Below are 20,740 nucleotides of genomic sequence, written 5' to 3'. Positions count from 1 at the left end.
TATTTCCTTAATAATTATTTTCTCTGTGGTGTGACCGAGTACTTAAAACATATTACTTATCTTCTGGATATTTACTGTTTTGTCCTATAAAACCTGTTCTTGAGTTGTAAATACATGAAATAAAAATGTTCTGACATAACTGTGTACATAAGGTAGACACTTCCATTCTTAATATTTTCCACACATTTGACAACAAACTGTTTCTACTTTCATAGTTTTTGTAATTAAGCATTGCATGTAAAATTACTAATTAAATACATTAATTGGTAGATATTGATAAACTAAACAAAGCTACATTTGAAATATCACAACAACCGGAGTGTGTTGGTGACATCAGTACAAATAAAGTACGTTTTGAGGTTTTGAAGCACAGCAACAATGCCAAGGAAGGGTCAACGTTCTCAGGCTCAGAAGCTCAGATGGCAGAAGGAGAAAGAATCTCAGCGTGAACAAGCAGAAGGTATCCCAGTGTCACAGAACGTATCTTATGCTGAGGTTGTAAGGAGAGGACATCACAGTGATGGTATGTATGTTGGACAGTCTTCTGATGGACAGCAGGTAAACAGCAGAGGTCAGAGTGCAGTTTCTGATGGGAACACTGTCATTGATGCTGTCCAGCATGATAAAGAACAACAGGTGAAGCAGAGTGTACCTCAGGTGTCTTATGCTGACATGGTAAAGAAAGGATGTGATGCAGCTGGAACATCTCATCAACACCGTGTGAATGCGGAACCTCAGCCATCAATGACACATGTCTGTGCCTCACACAGTCAGGCTTCATTAAAATATGGAAAATACAGGAACAGTCAGTGTGTGACCAACAGTTTGGTCTTTCTGTCATTTCTTCATGAGAATGAAAAGATTAGCAGAGCAGATCTTGACCTAGTTCTGGATAAAGGTGATGTTGTGTACAGACAGGCCAGAGAACGGTTTCCTAACAGTGTCCATTTGGCATCTGATGAACTTCCAGATGAAGTGTGTGCACGCAGGTCAAAGTATCAGGTAGACTTGACTCGGCTGTCTGTGTATGGAACATTTGGAGGTGGAGAGAGGCTTCTCAGCCTTGAACATGGACTGAGCTTTCTGTCATCAGGTGTACAGTATGGGCTGCTTATCATGTCAGGGTTATGTATCGCAGTTTTCAGATACAGATCTGGTCAGTACGGATACTTTGACCCACACTCCAGGAACACAAATGGAATGCCACTGTCCTCCAGGCTGTTGAACTTTGGTACTGCTGTGATGCTGAAATTCACACATCTGAGTGACATGATTGACAGGATCAAGTTGTGCTACACAATGTTTGACATCCAGTCATCTTGTATGTATGAACTCAAGCCTCTGTCATTTCACTGTGTGAACACATCCAACCAGAGAAATGCTGTTTCAGACACAGGCTGCAGACACACAGCTGTTGATATACCTCCTCTGTTAGAGGAAGCTGTCAATGAATCAAACATGCAAACAGCCACTGATCAGTCTAAGAACATTTTACCAGAAATGTCAGCTGACACAAATGCTGTTCAACGAGAGGTTGATGTTACATTCCTAACACAGGCTTCTCCTGCACATGAGTGTAACTTCACAGAAGAAGTGATGAACCCTGTTGTAGATGATCTTTGTGACGATGTAATGGAAGGTGTGTCCACTGATATCAGTTTTACATCTGATGTTAAACAACAACATGTCTCATTCCCTCCTACCAGTGCTGACAAAGAAGCAACAAGAGAATCCAGTTTCCTTTTATCGCATGATGCTCACTGTGAATCAAACCTTTCACCCTCAATAAGAAACAATGTGTCCACTAAGCTCTCTGATACTGTACTGATAGGAATCTCCTGTAAACTGACAAAGTTAAATAAACAGCAGAGGAAAAAACTGAAGAGGAGACTAAGGACAGAAAAACCTCGACTAAGTAAAGAGAATAAAAAGAAGAAAGAAAGGGAAAAGTATGCTTCAGATGAAACTTTTAGAGCAAAGAAAAGCTCTTACTCAAACCTGACATATCAAAATAATCTTGATATTAGACAGAAGAAAACCCTGCAAAATATTAAGAAGTATAAACACAACTCTGAATTAAGGGAAAAACATAAATCATACATCAGAGATTCTTACAGGAAAAATCTGAAAGTCAGAGAGAAAAAGAGAGAGAGCGTGAGGAATTCCTACAGGGAAAATGCTGAATTTAGACATAAACGAAAACAGTATCTGAAGCAGTATTTTTCTAATAATTATAGAACAAACAAAGTGTTTCGAGATAGACAAAAGATGAATATCAGAAACCGTTACAGTCAAAGTGAAGCTTTTCGACAGAAACAAATGAGCTACATCAGAAACCGTTACAGTCAAAGTGAAGCTTTTCGACAGAAACAAATGATCTACATCAGAAACCGTTACAGTCAAAGTGAAGCTTTTCAACAGAAACAAAGATCTTATATCAGAAACCGTTATGCAAATGACAGAGTATTCAGGCTCAGACACAGACAGCTTATGAAAGATTTAATGAGAAAACGATATAACAATCATTCATTTAGGATGATGCATAACATCAGATGTACAGTGAGCATAAAAAGAAAATACAGACAGATGAACAGAAATACTCAGAGTGAAACAGAGACCAGAGAAACACAGAGTCTGCAACACGAGACAGTTGAGAATAGATTGATCAATGAAGCCATATCTGTGTTTAGATCTAATATTAAGGCTGGTCCCACTTATGTCTGCACTGTGTGCCATAAGGCCTCGTTTCCCAACCAGGTACGAACGTGCACAAGGTCAAACTATGACAAAAATCCAAATGTGGTCACACAATGTCTGACAGGAAAGTATGTTCATGTTTGTGATGAAGCCTGCAGAAGTGAACCATGCACAGTTCCTGATGAGAGAAGGAAAGAGTGGATTTGTCACACATGCCACGCTCATCTAAAGAAAGGATGCATGCCAAACCTCGCAGCAGCTAATAAACTTGAGTTGTCTGAAATTCCCAGCGAACTGTCAGATCTGAATATTCTGGAAAGACATTTGATTGCTAAGTGCATACCGTTTGCAAAGATCATTCCTCTTCCAAGAGGCAGACAAAGACTGATCAGGGGAAATGTTGTGTGTGTGCCATCTGAGGTCCAAGAAACAGTCAATGCATTACCCAGACTGAGGAGTGAGTCTCAGGTGATGAGAGTGAAACTGAAAAGACGTTTGTCTTACAGAGGGCATCAGCTTTTTCAGACAGTAACCTGGTCTAAACTAGTCTCTGCATTACTGAAACTGAAGCAGGTTCATCCACAATATCAGGACGTTACTATTAGAGATGAAGCTGAACTCTGTGACCCAACACTTCCTGATGATGATGATGATGATGATGATGATGATGATGATGTTAGCATGGGGGAGGATGACTATGATGATGCAGATTTGATGCAAATTGACATGTGTGAGAGAAATGCACTGTGTGAGGCAGAAAATGAGCCTGAAAATGATCAGAATGGTGAATGTGAACAACCACAGCAGCAGAGAGATGATGGAGACGAAGGTGATCTGCCAAATGGAGGGTTTGCTTTAGAATCATGCCTTCAGCCTCTTGACATATCAGAAGAGATCCTCTGTTACAGTGATAACACTTATTGTGTGGCACCAGCACAGAGGAATAGCCCAGTAAGCTTCTTCAGGACTCCACATTTGGAATCAATGTCATTCCCTGTACAGTTTCCTATGGGCGAGAACACATTGGACCAAATGAGACACATTAAAGTCAGTCCAAGTGGATATTTCAAGTCACGGCTTTTTAATGTGGATGATCGTTTTGCCAGAGACCCAAACTACTTGTTCTTTGCACAGTTTGTGATAGAAATACACTTGGCTAATAACAGCATGACGATACAGCTGAGGAAAGGTAAAACTATGACCAGAGATGGACGCATGATAACCTCAGGCATGTTACAAGACAAAAGAGAGGTTGAGAAACTGGTGAGAAATAAAGATGCAATCAGATTCATGCAGCCACTGAGAGGGACTCCAGTATACTGGGAGAAAACCACTAAAGATCTGTTTGCCATGATCAGACAGTTGGGAACTCCGACGTTCTTCTGCACATTTTCAGCTGCTGAATTCAGATGGCCTGAAGTGATTGAAGCAATAAAGAGACAGCAAGGTGAAGAGGTAGATTTTGAATCACTTGACTGGACAGCTAAATGTCAGATTCTGCGATCCAACCCTGTCACATGCATGCGTTTGTTTGATAAGCGTGTTGAGGCACTATTCAGAGATCTGCTGCTCTCAGATGCTCAGCCACTGGGGAAAGTGATTGACTTTTTCTACAGAGTAGAGTTTCAGCACAGAGGAAGTCCACATATTCATGGAATGCTTTGGATTGATGGAGCACCTGAACTGGATGTTTGTGATGATCAGACTGTGTGTGATTTTGTAGACAGATACATCTCAGCACAACTACCTGACCCAGAAACACAACCTGAACTGTACCAGAAAGTCTCTGAAGTACAGAAGCACAGTAAGAACCACACTAGGAGTTGCTTCAAGAGTGTGAACTCTGGTTGTCGGTTTGGTTTTCCAAAGCCACCCTGCACAAGCACAACGATCACAAGACCTGGTGAGGATGATAACACTGGAACTGCAAAGAGCAAACTCAGACCTCTGCTGCAGCTGCTGAATGAACCTGAAATCGCTTCCTTGAGTCTAGAGCAGGTCCTCTCTCAATGCAACTTGACACTGGCAGAGTATGAACGGTACCTTCAGAGTATGAACAGAAAGACTGCGATCCACCTGAAGCGTGATCCCAAAGACTGCTGGATAAACGGGTACAACCCACATCTGCTTAAAGCCTGGGACAGTAACATCGATGTGTCTTTCATTCTGAATGCTTACTCGTGTATACAGTATCTGACTAAATACATCACAAAGAAGGAAAGTGGTCTGTCAGAGTACCTGAAAACAGTCATGGAGAATTCCAACATGGACAGAGTTAATGAGTGTGATGAGATGAGAGCTGTCATGCAGGCTTACTCAAAAAAGAGAGAGATCAGTGCTCAGGAGTGTGTGACTCGTGCATGTGGAATAAAGATGAAAAAGTGTTCACGCAGTGTTGTGTTCATTCCTACTGATGACAATCCAGTGAAAATGAGTCGCCCCATGTCATTCTTGGAGGACACCCCGTCAGAGTCTTGTAATGTCTGGATGACAAGTTTGAGTGACAAATACAAAGCCAGACCTGAGACACCAGAGTATGAGGAGATGTGCTTGGCTGATTTTGCTGCTACCTGCAGGTTTGTCAGTGCAGACCACTCAAAGCGTGATGGCGTTTTACCACTTCTGAATGAGCTGGGATTTGTCCAAAGGCGGAAAAATGATAAGCCCTCTGTCATCAGATATTACCACTGTTCAAAGGAGAAACACCCAGAGCAGTTTTATGCCAGATTACTGAGACTGTACCTTCCTCACCGATCTGAGTATGAAATACGAAGTACCGATCTTCCAACCTACGACTCTTTTTACAACTCTGGCTGGGTCCAGCTACCAGGCTCAAACCGTCCTGAGAGTGTGAAACATATTGTCAAAACAAACAGAGACAAATATGAGAAAAACACTGAGGAGATTGAGAATGCACTTGTAGAGTTTGAGGAGAGCAGAGACCATGTGATTGATGAATGGTGTAATCTTGCTCCTGAATCTGAAGTTGTGAGGTTGCCGTGTGATGATGACCTGCAGGAAAGAGAGCCAGACGATGAACAGGAAAATGTGCCCGACTATTGTCCTCAGTCTGCTGCTGTAACAGAAATGAGAGCCATCAGAGAACCTCCAGCTATGGATACAGCTGTGCTACGACATATGTATCAGAACCTGAACCAGAAGCAGGCCTGTGTGTTCTATGCAATCAGAGACTGGTGCAATAAACTTGTGTGTGGCCTAAATCCAGAGCAGTTTTTCTTTTATGTCAACGGTGGTGCAGGAACAGGAAAGTCACACCTGATAAAATGCATTTACTCTGAGGCATCTAAGATACTGAGCAAACTGCAACTCTACTCAGAGGAGTTTGACATATCAAACCCAACTGTTTTACTCTCTTCTTTCACTGGAACTGCAGCTTTCAACATCTGTGGCACAACACTTCACTCTCTACTGAAGCTTCCCCGCAGTCTGAAACCACCAATCCAAGGACTTGGTAACAAACTGGATGAACTCAGATCTGAACTGTTTAATGCTCAAATCATCATAATCGATGAGATCTCGATGGTTTCGAAGCCTCTTTTTGCTTATGTGGACGCACGACTGAAACAGATCAAAGGCAATCAGAGAGCGTTTGGTGGAATGTCAGTTTTAGCTGTTGGAGATTTTTATCAGCTGCCACCTGTGCGACAGTCTAAACCGCTCTGTGTACACGATCCAGCAGATATTGACCTGTGGCAGGAACATTTTCAGATGATCACTCTGACTGAGATCATGAGACAAAAAGATGATGTTGCCTTTGCAGACATGTTGAACAGGATTCGGGTGAAACAAAAGGCAGATGAGCTGTCTCAGGCTGACAGAGATTTGTTGTCACAGACCATCACTGAACGAGCTCGTTGTCCCACTGAGGTTCTGCACATTTTCCCCACAAATAAGTTGGTTGATGAACATAACTCAGCAACACTGTCTTTGTTCCATTCCAACATTATAACGATCGATGCAGATGACTTCCAGAAAGATCCCCGAACAGGCACAATGGCACGAAAAGACACACCATATAAGGGAGGTCGAAATGATTTAGCAGACACTCTGAAAGTTGCTGAAGGGGCTCGTGTCATGCTCACCAGAAACTTTGATGTTCAGAATGGTCTGGTTAACGGTGCTTTTGCCACACTGATGAGCATCGTGACTTCTCAAGATGATCAACACATCACTAAGCTGGGCCTGAGGATGGACAATCAGACAGGTGTAACAAGAAACCAGAGTGGAGCTCCAGAATCTGCCAATCTGGTTTACATCGAGAGAGCAGAGGAGAAGCTGAAACAGAACGGAGTGGTACGTAGACAGTTTCCTGTGAGGCTGGCGTTCTCGTGCACTGTCCATAAAACCCAGGGCCTCACAACACATGCAGCTGTGGTGTCACTGCAGAAAATCTTTGAAGCAGGTATGGCTTATGTAGCTCTCAGCAGAGTGACGTCTCTCAGCGGTCTTTATTTACTAGATTTGGATGAAAAGAAAATATACGCCAATCCTGAAGTGACTGCAGCGCTCGAGACCATGAGACAAGTCGATGTGGATCACATGATGCCTCTTCTTCAGGTGAGAGAAACAGTAAACAGGCCTGACACTCTGACCCTTGTTCATCACAACACAGAGGGACTGCCATCTCACATCGGTGACATCGAGAAACATCATGAGCTGAGGCTAGCAGATGTACTGTGTCTGACAGAGACTCGCCTGCAAGGCTCCTTTGTTGCAGACAGTCTTCAGCTGGACGGCTACAACATGTTTAAACGCAACAGACACGCATCCTACACTAGATATCCTCAGATGGCCAGCAAAGAAGGTGGTGGAGTTGCTGTTTATGTGAGAAACCACATTCAGGTGCGTGAAAGACAGTATTTGCATAATGTGACTGATCTTGAGTTTGTGGCTTTGAAGGTTGAGGCTCCATTCTGTGCAGTGATTGCAGCTGTGTACAGACCTCCTGACTACAGTCTGAGACCGTTCCTGGAAAACCTGGTAAGCCTTTTGGATGCACTTGAGGTGTTGGACTGTCACCCTGTTATTGTGTGTGGAGACTTCAATGAGAATCAGGTACTCGGGTCAACAAAGCCAATTCTAGATCTGTTTCAGTCTAAGGGATATGTACAGCTGATCACCTCTGCCACCACAGACAAGAACACACTGCTTGATCTAATTTTCATTTCCCAGCCACAGAGATGTCTCCAGTCAGGGGTCATGAGGACGTATTATAGCTATCACAACCCAGTGTTCTGTGTCCTGTCCACCAGTGAACCATGAAGAGGTCGGTGAGTCTTAAAAATCATGAAAAATGTAAAGAATTACTGCCTGAAGTTTGTATTTTTGGTGAAGAGATAATAATGTTTTCTTTAGAAAAGTATTAAGAAAAGCTATTGATATTTAACAGAATAAGATAATGAATTTTTCCCAGATACTGTAAGTTTTCTCAATATTGAACGTTTCACCTCATAAAAGATTATTTACAGCTGTTATAATACTTATAATTTAAATAATATGACACATATAAGTTATAATGAATCAAATGATGATAATATATTAAAATGATAATGGGTATAATAATATTAAATACATTTATATCACCTCTATATTCAACCCGTTGTGGCCTGTGCATTTATCTGGGTGGGTTGGGTCAGGATTGATAAATGCACAGGCCACCACTGTCTGAGCAGCTCTATAAAAGCTGCTACATTTACCATCAGAAAGCATGAGCTCTAGGTGCAGCACATGCTTTCTGATGTACCAATAACACCAGCTGATACCCCACTGGGGTGGAGGGCAAAGTGGGTTGGGGGTGGGGTGGCCGGTCAAAGAACTATAACTCTACTATAACTTAAACTGTTTAGATGTTTAGCTTTGTTTCCTCCAGACAGGAGACATGTTCTCCTGTATCCTTCATGACAACATCCTTCAGCACCAACTCCAGCACAACAACACACACTTCAACATCATCTTCATGAACTGTCAGTCCAAACCAGACCCATCACAGAGAAATCTTCTACGTCCTGCCATCCCAGTGTTTCTTCAAAGCAGAGCATAAAATGGCCCCTGTTAACCCTCACCTGACCACCTGGCTGACCCTGAGAAAAACCACACATCATGCTGCCTCAGACCACCAGCAACAGTGAACTCAGCACTGCTGCATCATACAGAGACATGTCCTCCTCCTGCCAGTGACCAGGGTTCTTCTCAGCTTTCAGAAGGTAGAGTGGAGATCTTCTCTTTGGAAATACAAAATATTAACTTCATTACTCTGGGTATGCTAATTCCCAGTTCCATTGTCTTTCTGTAGGCCTTTCTCTCCTGTGAATCCTTCATAGCTGAGACCCTCACAGATGAACAGAAAGTTATCATCAACACTTCTGAAACATCCACATGTTAAATCTCACTGACAGGAGATGATTTGTGCTCTGCAGCACTGTTCAAGGTATAAACTTATCATGCATCATGTGACCTTTCAGCTTGTGATTTTAAAGACTAAAGTTCATGACTATATATTTGTTTTCTCCTCAGGATCAGTTCCACCTTCATGCTTGCATCATCTTCCTCTCCAGTAGAGACAAACTGCTGTTGACTCTTTGGTTGGTGGTCACATGTCTGTCACCCGTCTTCACACACATCCATAAAGGATGTGAAGGGGACCAAGGGCCTCCTCACGATGGAGGGGGACATTGTGTCAGAATCAACAAGTATGTTGATTCTGTTCATCACAGTAACACACTGATACACTAACTTTAATCAACATTCCCAGTAATTACAATGTGTGCACTGATCTTCTGTAGGTTTATTGTTAAATAAAACCAGTATTATAAATGTTTTACTAAATAAAAGCTGTCACTGTGACATGTTTCATTCTAACTACATTAATAATTGCTTCACTGTGTTATTTAGCTGTCATCTGTGAGGATGATTGCATCAGGAGAGAGGAGGTCCCACTGCGTCAGCTAAAGCTGCAGCAGGTCCTCTGTGCAGCATCAGGCCTTCATAATGAGGCTCAAAGGTAAAAATACTCCTGGTTTCCTCTTGAAGGACTGTACCCATCTTTCCAGTGTTGCAGCGAACACTGAGCAGGTACATGGAAGCAGCAGTTCAGCAGCCAGTGAAAGTGAAAAAGGTCACATGGTGAGAACACTTTACATCTTCACATTGACTCTGTGCTCCTTTGACTCTTTAGTTTGCACCATCAGATTAAACAAACAGCAACCACATAAAAGTGAACTGTGGACAAAATGGAGGACTCTGAGTAACATTTTATCCTGTCCATCTGTGTAAATGTGAATGTTTATTTCATGTTTCAGAACAATGCATTAGTGTTTTTCTCCATCACGTTTCCTCATATCTGGTCACTGTTCACTAGAAACTTTGACTACTTCAGATATCATGTGCAAATGTACTCATGAGCAAACCAGAGAGAACTGGTTTAGTCGTACTTGAATAAGACAGGACTCACACATAGAAAATAAACCCCACCATGTGAAAAGAGATACGGCTGAACAAAACTGCGAGTCATTGAAATTGTTATATCTTTGTTTATCAGTGTTCAATAAAACACTTATAAACAGTGTATTTTATCAGTGTATTTGGAAACCGATAAACAAACAGTAATAACCAACTCATATTTACCATGTGAGTTATGGTAAAGACACAGTTATTACCATAACTCACATATTCTATGCCTTGTTTTATTCACTAAGAAAGAAGGACCAAATTCAAACTTGGTTACCATAAAACCACAGAAAATAAGTAATGCAAATGACACAGGATGTCTGAGCAGGTTTAGTGTGTTGGTGACTTATATTGTTCAGCCCTGCCTTTCAATATGATCACAGAAACCAATAATGGGAATTTAGTTTTGTACTAATTTATTTGTCTATCTTCTTTGTGTTATTTATTTTTTCTTATTTAATATATCCAACAGTTTTAGGGTGAGACATAAAGAAATACTCTAGGAACATACTCACATAGAACTACTTCAATCCAAACAAAAACCTTTTATTTTATATATTTAAGTTTGTCCTTTGACAAAAATGTGTCTTCTTTTGTTCTCCATCATGTTTTCCTGTATTTTGGTTATCACTGAAACAATGACGTAGTTAAACTAAATAAACTGACCTCTTCAGTGATCACATATAAATGTACACATGAAATAAGTGGATTGGATGGATTTCGTAGTAATTATAAAAGGAATAATACAGGACCCACACTCATGTTGTGTTGACTCATTATGGAGAGCATTCCTGACATTTGGGAATGCTCACAGCCACCTGCATTGATGATCAGGTTATTATTTAATAAGTAAAACCTTTCTCAACTGTCCACCATATGGAAACTAATGATAGCAGAACAGTTTATAGAACATTTTATTTGGCCATTTTAAAGACCCCAAAAAATTGCAAATGGATGAAGAAACACACTTTTGAAATGGAACACACGATTGAGTGAATCCTGTCTTAGTGTGGGGTATCAGCTGGTATTTTGGTTTGGGAATATTTTTTATTATAACTAATATTCATATTAGTAGTTCTGTAAGTTTTAAAGATTAACATAAGACTATACATTTGATTAATAATATTATTGTTGAAATATAACATAACATATCACATAATAATGGACATTATTTGAAATCCATAACAGAACATGACTGAACCTTGTAATTTCTGTTTTTCCAACTACTTTGTGAAGTGTTTTGTTGAGGTTTTTGTAATAATCAAAAAATTGGTTGTATTGTTAATATTTTATTAAAATGTTTTCTAATGCTTTAAAAACAATTATTGTGTCGCCTTCATAAAAACTGAACAATCATTAATCTTACTGGACTTGGTTCAGTTTAAGATTTCATTTATTCCTTTCCTTCTAATATCAGAGTACATATCAATGGTCATATTAGCTTCTTTAAATATATATTTGTTTAACAGTTGAACTTCTTTACACTGTATTGTTCAGCACTGTTCTTTTTTTACATGTTTTACAGTAGTTTGTTTTTCAATGCTAATTCAGCTCCACGTCCTTCCACAAGTACTTTCCAGCTCTGAAAAAAGTTCCAGCAACTACATTTCTGCTAATTTTTCCCCTTTGTCAACTTATTTAGCATCTTTAAGTGACTTCATTTTATAAGGATTGAAAAAGAATTCAAAATATGAACGGAATTCATTTTCAAAATTCAATATTAATCGTTGTATGCTCCACGGACAAAACTTGCACCATCATCCTTCTGCAACAAAGTGTCGCCGTGTCTTCCTGTATCGGCCCTACTGCTGTATGTTTCATTCCATCAACACATTTAATCCAACTAAGAAAGCCGAGTAAACGCATAGGCTACATCTGCTACTGCTAATACTATCCCAACTATAATTTAATCTGTTAAAACGATAATATTCTTGTTACGACTAGCTAGCCTACTTCTTCTTCTGTTTAACAGTTCAGCTTTCAGCTTCTCCCACATTGTAGGCTATTTTAGCTCTTAGCTTTGTTAAGATGATGCAGTTCAGCTTCCACACTGCCTCTTTTGTATGACTCACACATTTTTGAAATTCATTTCAGCTTGCGGGTATTTTCTCATTTCTCACTTTTATACTTTTTAAAATATTAAGGTTTTTGTGCAAATTATTCTCCCTTTAAAAGTAATGGTAAATCCTTTCAAATCATTGTTGGAATGCTGCTCCAGCCCCTTTCAAAAATACCTTTTGGGCGCTTTGAAGCTTCAGCTTATAACTTTCTACTAAATTTTCACTATTTTCAGCTTTTTTTTAGCATGGTCAGCTATCCCCATTCAGGTTTTCAGCATTCTCACTGCTGTTTCGCAGGAACAGCTTTTTCTAGTTATTATTATATCAACTTCTTAGTTCTTCCGCCGTTTTTTGGCCTTTAACTCGTTCTGCATACTTTAACCGATTCCTACAACTTTTGTATCAAAACGTTCAGCTCCTTCAGGAGATGATGGCTATGACTTTTGGTATTTCTCACTTTTATACTTTTTAAGACATTAAGGTTTTTGTGCAAATTATTCTCCCATTAAAAGTAATGGTAAATCCTTTCAAATCATTAAAAAGCTTCCTCCTCTTTCAAACGTAACTACTTCAGCTTACTTTCAGCTAGAGACACCATTCAACCTTTAAAATGTTCACAAGACATTCAGCTATTCCCAAATGATTCAGCTTTTTCAAATGTTCAGCCAATTTTGAATTATGACAGTTTGAAATACATTAAAATGTTTGCTCCTTCTTGATTTTTATGAACGAGCAGCAAGCAGAGTGGCTTGCTGCTCTTTTTCTGATATTCAACTAATTTGTCAAACAAATTCCTCTAACGTTCATATAGTTTAACTTACAGAAACAAGTTATACCTTAAAATGTAGGAAAAATTGTCCTCTTTCAGCCAATGTAACTACTAAAGAGCTCACATTTACAGATTTTAAGCTATGAGCCTTGAAGCGAGAGCAGCCTTTCAAATTCTCTCACTAACTTCAATGGAGAGGTGAGTAAAATCAGTCAGAGAAAGCAAGAAGGAACAAGATTTTGAAACTGCCGATAGAGTCGTATTTCTGACCGCACAGACATATAAAGGACATCTCTGGTTTCGGCAGAGTCTTGGGTCTCGGAAAATATCCTTATATTTTGGATTGGACGTATAGTTTTGCGTCTAGGTCAACTTGTTTGAGGTGTGGATGCTAGGTAAATGTTCGTTTTTCTCTCTGCCTAGCTCGTTAGCTATCACAGCTGCGCCATCACCGTGGCAACCAAACAAACAAGCACCAGGAAAGCAAAAGGAACACGTTTTTGAAACTGCAGGTAGAGTCGTATTTCTGACTGCACAGACATATAAAGAATATCTCTGGTTTCGGCAGAGTCTTGGGTCTCGGAAAATATCCTTATATTTTGGATTGGACGTACAGTTTTGCGTCTAGGTTATCTTGTTTGAGGTGTGGATTCTAGCTACATTTCTCTTATTCTCTGCCCTCAGCGCGTTAGCAATCATAGCTGCACCATCACCGTAACGACAGACACGCACCACTCAGTCTCTCACACAGGTGATTGGTACGTTTACTTGACCATGAGAAACACGATTACTAGCAATTGTCGGTTTATGCCAATAATAGATTACTCCGTTTACATGTGTAATTAGTTATGCGATTACTCAATAAACGCGTCTACATGATTCTTTTTTATTAATCGTTGTATGCTCCACGGCCAAAACTTGCACCATCATCCTTCTGGAACAAAGTGTCGCCGTCTCTTCCTGTATCGGCTCTACTGCTGTATGTTCCATTCCATCAACACATTGAATCCTACTAAGAAAGCCGAGTAAACACACTCAATGGTAGGCTACATCTGCTACTGCTATTACTATCCCAACTATAATTTCATCTGTTAAAACGATAATATTCTTGTTCCGACTAGCTAGCCTACTTCTTCTGTTTAACAGTTCAGCTTTCAGCTTCTCCCGCATTGTAGGCTATTTTAGCTCTTAGCTTTGTTAAGATGATGCAGATGATGCAGTTCAGCTTCCACACTGCCTCTTTTGTGTGACTCACACATTTTTGAAATTCATTTCAGCTTGCGGGTATTTTCTCATTTCTCACTTTTATACTTTTTAAAATATTAAGGTTTTTGTGCAAATTATTCTCCCTTTAAAAGTAATGGTAAATCCTTTCAAATCATTGTTGGAATGCTGCTCCAGCCCCTTTCAAAAATACCTTTCGGTTGCTTTGAAGCTTCAGCTTATAACTTTCTACTAAATTTTCACTATTTTCAGCTTTTTTAGCATGGTCAGCTATCCCCATTCAGGTTTTCAGCATTCTCACTGCTGTTTCGCAGGAACAGCCGTTTCTAGTTGTGAGAATGCTGTTAAGCATTCTCACTATTGTTTTCCTGTTTCTCTTTATTATTGTGAGAATGCTGTTAAGCATTCTCACTATTGTTTTTCAACTTCTTAGTTCTTCCGCCGTTTTTGGCCTTTAACTAGTTCTGTATACTTTCACCGATTCCTACAATTTTTGTATCAAAACGTTCAGCTCCTTCAGGAGATGTTGGCTATGACTTTTGGTATTTCTCACTTTTATACTTTTTAAGACATTAAGGTTTTTGTGCAAATTATTCTCCCATTAAAATAATGGTAAATCCTTTCAAATCATTAAAAAGCTTCCTCCTCTTTCAAACGTAACTACTTCAGCATACTTTCAGCTAGAGACACCATTCAACCTTTAAAATGTTCACAAGACATTCAGCTATTCCCAAATGATTCAGCTTTTTCAAATATTCAGCTAATTTTGAATTATGACAGTTTGAAATACATTAAAATGTTTGCTCCTTCTTGATTTTTATGAATGAGCAGCAAGCAGAGTGGCACACTCTGCTGGCTGCTTTTTTTCTGATATTCAACTAAATTGTCAAACAAATTCCTCTAACGTTCATATAGTTTAACTTATAGAAACAAGTTATACCTTAAAATGTAGGAAAAATTGTCCTCTTTCAGCCAATGTAACTACTAAAGAGCTCACATTTACAGATTTTCAGCTATGAGCCTTGAAGCGAGAGCAGCCTTTCAAATTCTCTCACTAACTTCAATGGAGAGGTGAGTAAAATCAGTCAGAGAAAGCAAGAAGGAACAAGATTTTGAAACTGCCGATAGAGTCGTATTTCTGACCGCACAGACATATAAAGGACATCTCTGGATTCGGCAGTGTCTTGGGTCTCGGAAAATATCCTTATATTTTGGATTGGACGTATAGTTTTGCGTCTAGGTCAACTTGTTTGAGGTGTGGATGCTAGGTAAATGTTCGTTTTTCTCTCTGCCTAGCTCTTTAGCTATCACAGCTGCGCCATCACCGTGGCAACCAAACAAACAAGCAATAGGAAAGCAAAAGGAACACGTTTTTGAAACTGCAGGTAGAGTCGTATTTCTGACTGCACAGACATATAAAGAATATCTCTGGTTTCGGCAGAGTCTTGGGTCTCGGAAAATATCCTTATATTTTGGATTGGACGTACAGTTTTGCGTCTAGGTTATCTTGTTTGAGGTGTGGATTCTAGCTACATTTCTCTTATTCTCTGCCCTCAGCGCGTTAGCAATCATAGCTGCACCATCACCGTAACGACAGACACGCACCACTCAGTCTCTCACACAGGTGATTGGTACGTTTACTTGACCATGAGAAACACGATTACTAGCAATTGTCGGTTTATGCCAATAATACGATTACTCCGTTTACATGTGTAATTAGTTATGCGATTACTCAATAAACACGTCTACATGATTCTTTTTTATTAATCGTTGTATGCTCCACGGACAAAACTTGCACCATCATCCTTCTGCAACAAAGTGTCGCCGTGTCTTCCTGTATCGGCCCTACTGCTGTATGTTTCATTCCATCAACACATTGAATCCAACTAAGAAAGCCGAGTAAACGCATAGGCTACATCTGCTACTGCTAATACTATCCCAACTATAATTTAATCTGTTAAAACGATAATATTCTTGTTACGACTAGCTAGCCTACTTCTTCTTCTGTTTAACAGTTCAGCTTTCAGCTTCTCCCACATTGTAGGCTATTTTAGCTCTTAGCTTTGTTAAGATGATGCAGTTCAGCTTCCACACTGCCTCTTTTGTATGACTCACACATTTTTGAAATTCATTTCAGCTTGCGGGTATTTTCTCATTTCTCACTTTTATACTTTTTAAAATATTAAGGTTTTTGTGCAAATTATTCTCCCTTTAAAAGTAATGGTAAATCCTTTCAAATCATTGTTGGAATGCTGCTCCAGCCCCTTTCAAAAATACCTTTTGGGCGCTTTGAAGCTTCAGCTTATAACTTTCTACTAAATTTTCACTATTTTCAGCTTTTTTTTAGCATGGTCAGCTATCCCCATTCAGGTTTTCAGCATTCTCACTGCTGTTTCGCAGGAACAGCTTTTTCTAGTTATTATTATATCAACTTCTTAGTTCTTCCGCCGTTTTTTGGCCTTTAACTCGTTCTGCATACTTTAACCGATTCCTACAACTTTTGTATCAAAACGTTCAGCTCCTTCAGGAGATGATGGCTATGACTTTTGGTATTTCTCACTTTTATACTTTTTAAGACATTAAGGTTTTTGTGCAAATTATTCTCCCATTAAAAGTAATGGTAAATCCTTTCAAATCATTAAAAAGCTTCCTCCTCTTTCAAACGTAACTACTTCAGCTTACTTTCAGCTAGAGACACCATTCAACCTTTAAAATGTTCACAAGACATTCAGCTATTCCCAAATGATTCAGCTTTTTCAAATGTTCAGCCAATTTTGAATTATGACAGTTTGAAATACATTAAAATGTTTGCTCCTTCTTGATTTTTATGAACGAGCAGCAAGCAGAGTGTCTGCTTGCTGCTCTTTTTCTGATATTCAACTAATTTGTCAAACAAATTCCTCTAACGTTCATATAGTTTAACTTACAGAAACAAGTTATACCTTAAAATGTAGGAAAATTTGTCCTCTTTCAGCCAATGTAACTACTAAAGAGCTCACATTTACAGATTTTCAGCTATGAGCCTTGAAGCGAGAGCAACCTTTCAAATTCTCTCACTAACTTCAATGGAGAGGTGAGTAAAATCAGTCAGAGAAAGCAAGAAGGAACAAGATTTTGAAACTGCCGATAGAGTCGTATTTCTGACCGCACAGACATATAAAGGACATCACTGGTTTCGGCAGAGTCTTGGGTCTCGGAAAATATCCTTATATTTTGGATTGGACGTATAGTTTTGCGTCTAGGTCAACTTGTTTGAGGTGTGGATGCTAGGTAAATGTTCGTTTTTCTCTCTGCCTAGCTCGTTAGCTATCACAGCTGCGCCATCACCGTGGCAACCAAACAAACAAGCACCAGGAAAGCAAAAGGAACACGTTTTTGAAACTGCAGGTAGAGTCGTATTTCTGACTGCACAGACATATAAAGAATATCTCTGGTTTCGGCAGAGTCTTGGGTCTCGGAAAATATCCTTATATTTTGGATTGGATGTACAGTTTTGCGTCTAGGTTATCTTGTTTGAGGTGTGGATTCTAGCTACATTTCTCTTATTCTCTGCCCTCAGCGCGTTAGCAATCATAGCTGCACCATCACTGTAACAGACACGCACCACTCAGTCTCTCACACAGGTGATTGGTACGTTTACTTGACCATGAGAAACACGATTACTAGCAATTGTCGGTTTATGCCAATAATACGATTACTCCGTTTACATGTGTAATTAGTTATGCGATTACTCAATAAACACGTCTACATGATTCTTTTTTATTAATCGTTGTATGCTCCACGGACAAAACTTGCACCATCATCCTTCTGCAACAAAGTGTCGCCGTGTCTTCCTCTATCGGCCCTACTGCTGTATGTTTCATTCCATCAACACATTGAATCCAACTAAGAAAGCCGAGTAAACGCATAGGCTACATCTGCTACTGCTAATACTATCCCAACTACAATTTAATCTGTTAAAACGATAATATTCTTGTTACGACTAGCTAGCCTACGTCTTCTTCTGTTTAACAGTTCAGCTTTCAGCTTCTCCCGCATTGTAGGCTATTTAAGCTCTTAGCTTTGTTAAGATGATGCAGTTCAGCTTCCACACTGCCTCTTTTGTGTGACTCACACATTTTTTAAATTCATTTCATCTTGCGGGTATTTTCTCATTTCTCACTTTTATACTTTTTAAAATATTAAGGTTTTTGTGCAAGTTATTCTCCCTTTAAAAGTAATGGTAAATCCTTTCAAATCATTGTTGGAATGCTGCTCCAGCCCCTTTCAAAAATACCTTTCGGTTGCTTTGAAGCTTCAGCTTATAACTTTCTACTAAATTTTCACTTTTCAACTTTTTTAGCATGGTCAGCTATCCCCATTCCGGTTTTCAGCATTCTCACTGCTGTTTCGCAGGAACAGCCGTTTCTAGTTATTATTTATTTTTGCCCCCCTAAATCTTTGTCAATATTTGGCCTACATAGACAACCTAGGTGTCAAAAGTTTCGTCTTGGTAGCGATTGAGTTGCTTGTATTTTTATTTACGTTCCGTTGCATGGTTTAGGCTGAAGTTAAGTTTTTGTGGCAAAAAGTGAAGCTAACGGTGGCTAATTTGCTAGCCACAGTCACTGACGTTACTAACGTCACTACGTCACTAACGTCACGAAAACACGCGTGACTACCTGTAGCAGAACTTTCGTTTCGCATGAACTTGGGGGATAGCTAGGCTAACTATAGCTTTACTGCAAGACAGCTGCAGAAACGCCACAAGCAAAGAGGCCAGGGTGATAACTATTTACTCATTTTACTTTGTGATGTGAAACACAATTGTGAAATGTAATGTACAATATTAGCTGATATTATTAAGGAAGTAGGCCCACATCTACTTTCGGAAACGGTAGTCTACTATTTCACTGAAGCATTAGCATGACATTAGCCTCTGTTGCCCGGGCAACACATAGCTACTACAGTGGTCTATGATGCATCTGTTTTCAATCGTTAAAATAAACATTCCTCACAAATACATTTTCGTTGTAGGATTTATTATGACATTACATTACAAGTAAACGATTTGTTGGTGAAATTATCATTACCTGTGGTTTCAAACCAGTGTTGCTCACTGCAACGCTGTAGCTTACGCGAGACACACTACAAAAACATCTACACAGCTGTTTAGGAAGTCAAACGGCGACAGAACATGTTCGGCACTCCCCTTACATAAATCAAAAGTCTTTCAATAGGTGAAACTATCTGACTACTAACCTGAACTTCATTGCCACAGCCTAAACTTTGTCAATCTGTTCATGAAAATAATTAATAGGGACTTTAAGCAGTGACGTTAGAGGGACGGCTACGGCATCCGCTAAACATTCCATGGGGTTGCCGTAGTAGTGGTATTTGATTATCACTAAGCAACATTGTAACTCTCAACGGCTACTTAATGCGCAACCAACGTTGGTCTGCACATTATTTAGGCTACAATGTCTCTTAAAATGGCCCGGGAGCACTTGTTATATTCTTTAGATGATAATTTAATAACAGAGGAGGAGTTTACATTACTGCATGACATGAACAGGTCCAGCAATTTAGATTTGCCGTATAAACAGTATACACCTTTTAATTTGGATGATATGGAGGACGATGAATGCCTTGCTGAGTTTCGGGTGAGAAAAACTGACATACCACTGCTGGTGGAGGCTCTTGGCATACCCGACGAGTTCGTCTGCGAGCAGAGAAGTGTGGTGGCTGGCACAGAGGCGCTCTGCATGCTACTAAAGAGGCTCACATACCCATGCCGTTATAGCGACATGATGCAGCGATTTGGGCAGCGACCAGTCTTGTGCATGGCAACAAATTGCGTGCTAGATCTCATTTACGATGTTCACCATCGCAGAATTACCGAGTGGAACAACACAATTTTAAACCCAGTTGCTTTGCAAACATATGCTGACTGCATACAACAAATGGGCACACCACTGGACAACTGCTTTGGCTTCATAGACGGCACAGTACGACCTATCGCCAGACCAGGAATGAACCAGCGGGTGATGTACAATGGCCACAAAAGAGTGCATAGCTTGAAGTTCCAGGCAGTTGCCATCCCAAATGGCTTAATTGCCCACCTACATGGTCCAGTAGGTAAGTTCCCTGACTTATGTGACAAAGTGTTACAGAAAAAATAACACATTTAGGCCTACTCCTAATGCTGAGTTTGATGTAATAAATAATACTTATTTTGTTTTGCAGAGGGAAGGAAACATGATTCAGGGCTTTTAGCAGACTCTGGTTTACTACCTGTAATGGAACAGCATGCAGTGTCCCCAGCCGGCCATCCAATGTGCCTATATGGAGATCCTGCATATCCACTGCGTGTCCACCTCCAGGCCCCATTCAGAAATGTCAATCTCACTCCCCAGATGATGGCATTCAACAAATGCATGAGTGAGAGTGAGAGTGTCTGTAGAGTGGATGTTTGGAGACATCGCCAATTATTTTAAGTTCATGGACTTTAAGAAAAATTTAAAAATTGGGTTGAGTAGCGTAG

General features: G+C 39.8%; 1 protein-coding gene and 1 long non-coding RNA gene across 2 annotated transcripts in view; one reads left to right on the top strand and one right to left on the bottom strand.

The window, feature by feature from the left end:
- yju2 (YJU2 splicing factor homolog) overlaps positions 1-20,740 on the bottom strand; it is a 351,236-nt gene that overhangs the window by 107,910 nt on the left and 222,586 nt on the right. The gene's annotated exons all lie outside the window — the stretch shown is intronic.
- On the top strand, positions 8,533-9,361 carry LOC134027219 (uncharacterized). The gene is made up of 3 exons (XR_009931434.1): positions 8,533-8,921; positions 9,011-9,145; positions 9,232-9,361. It is a non-coding gene; the product is annotated as an uncharacterized LOC134027219 (long non-coding RNA).

Source organism: Osmerus eperlanus, chromosome 9, assembly GCF_963692335.1.
Source record: "Osmerus eperlanus chromosome 9, fOsmEpe2.1, whole genome shotgun sequence".
Classification (NCBI taxonomy): domain Eukaryota; kingdom Metazoa; phylum Chordata; class Actinopteri; order Osmeriformes; family Osmeridae; genus Osmerus; species Osmerus eperlanus.
Note: the sequence above shows the minus strand (reverse complement) of the source record. Positions and strands in the feature narration are given on the sequence as shown.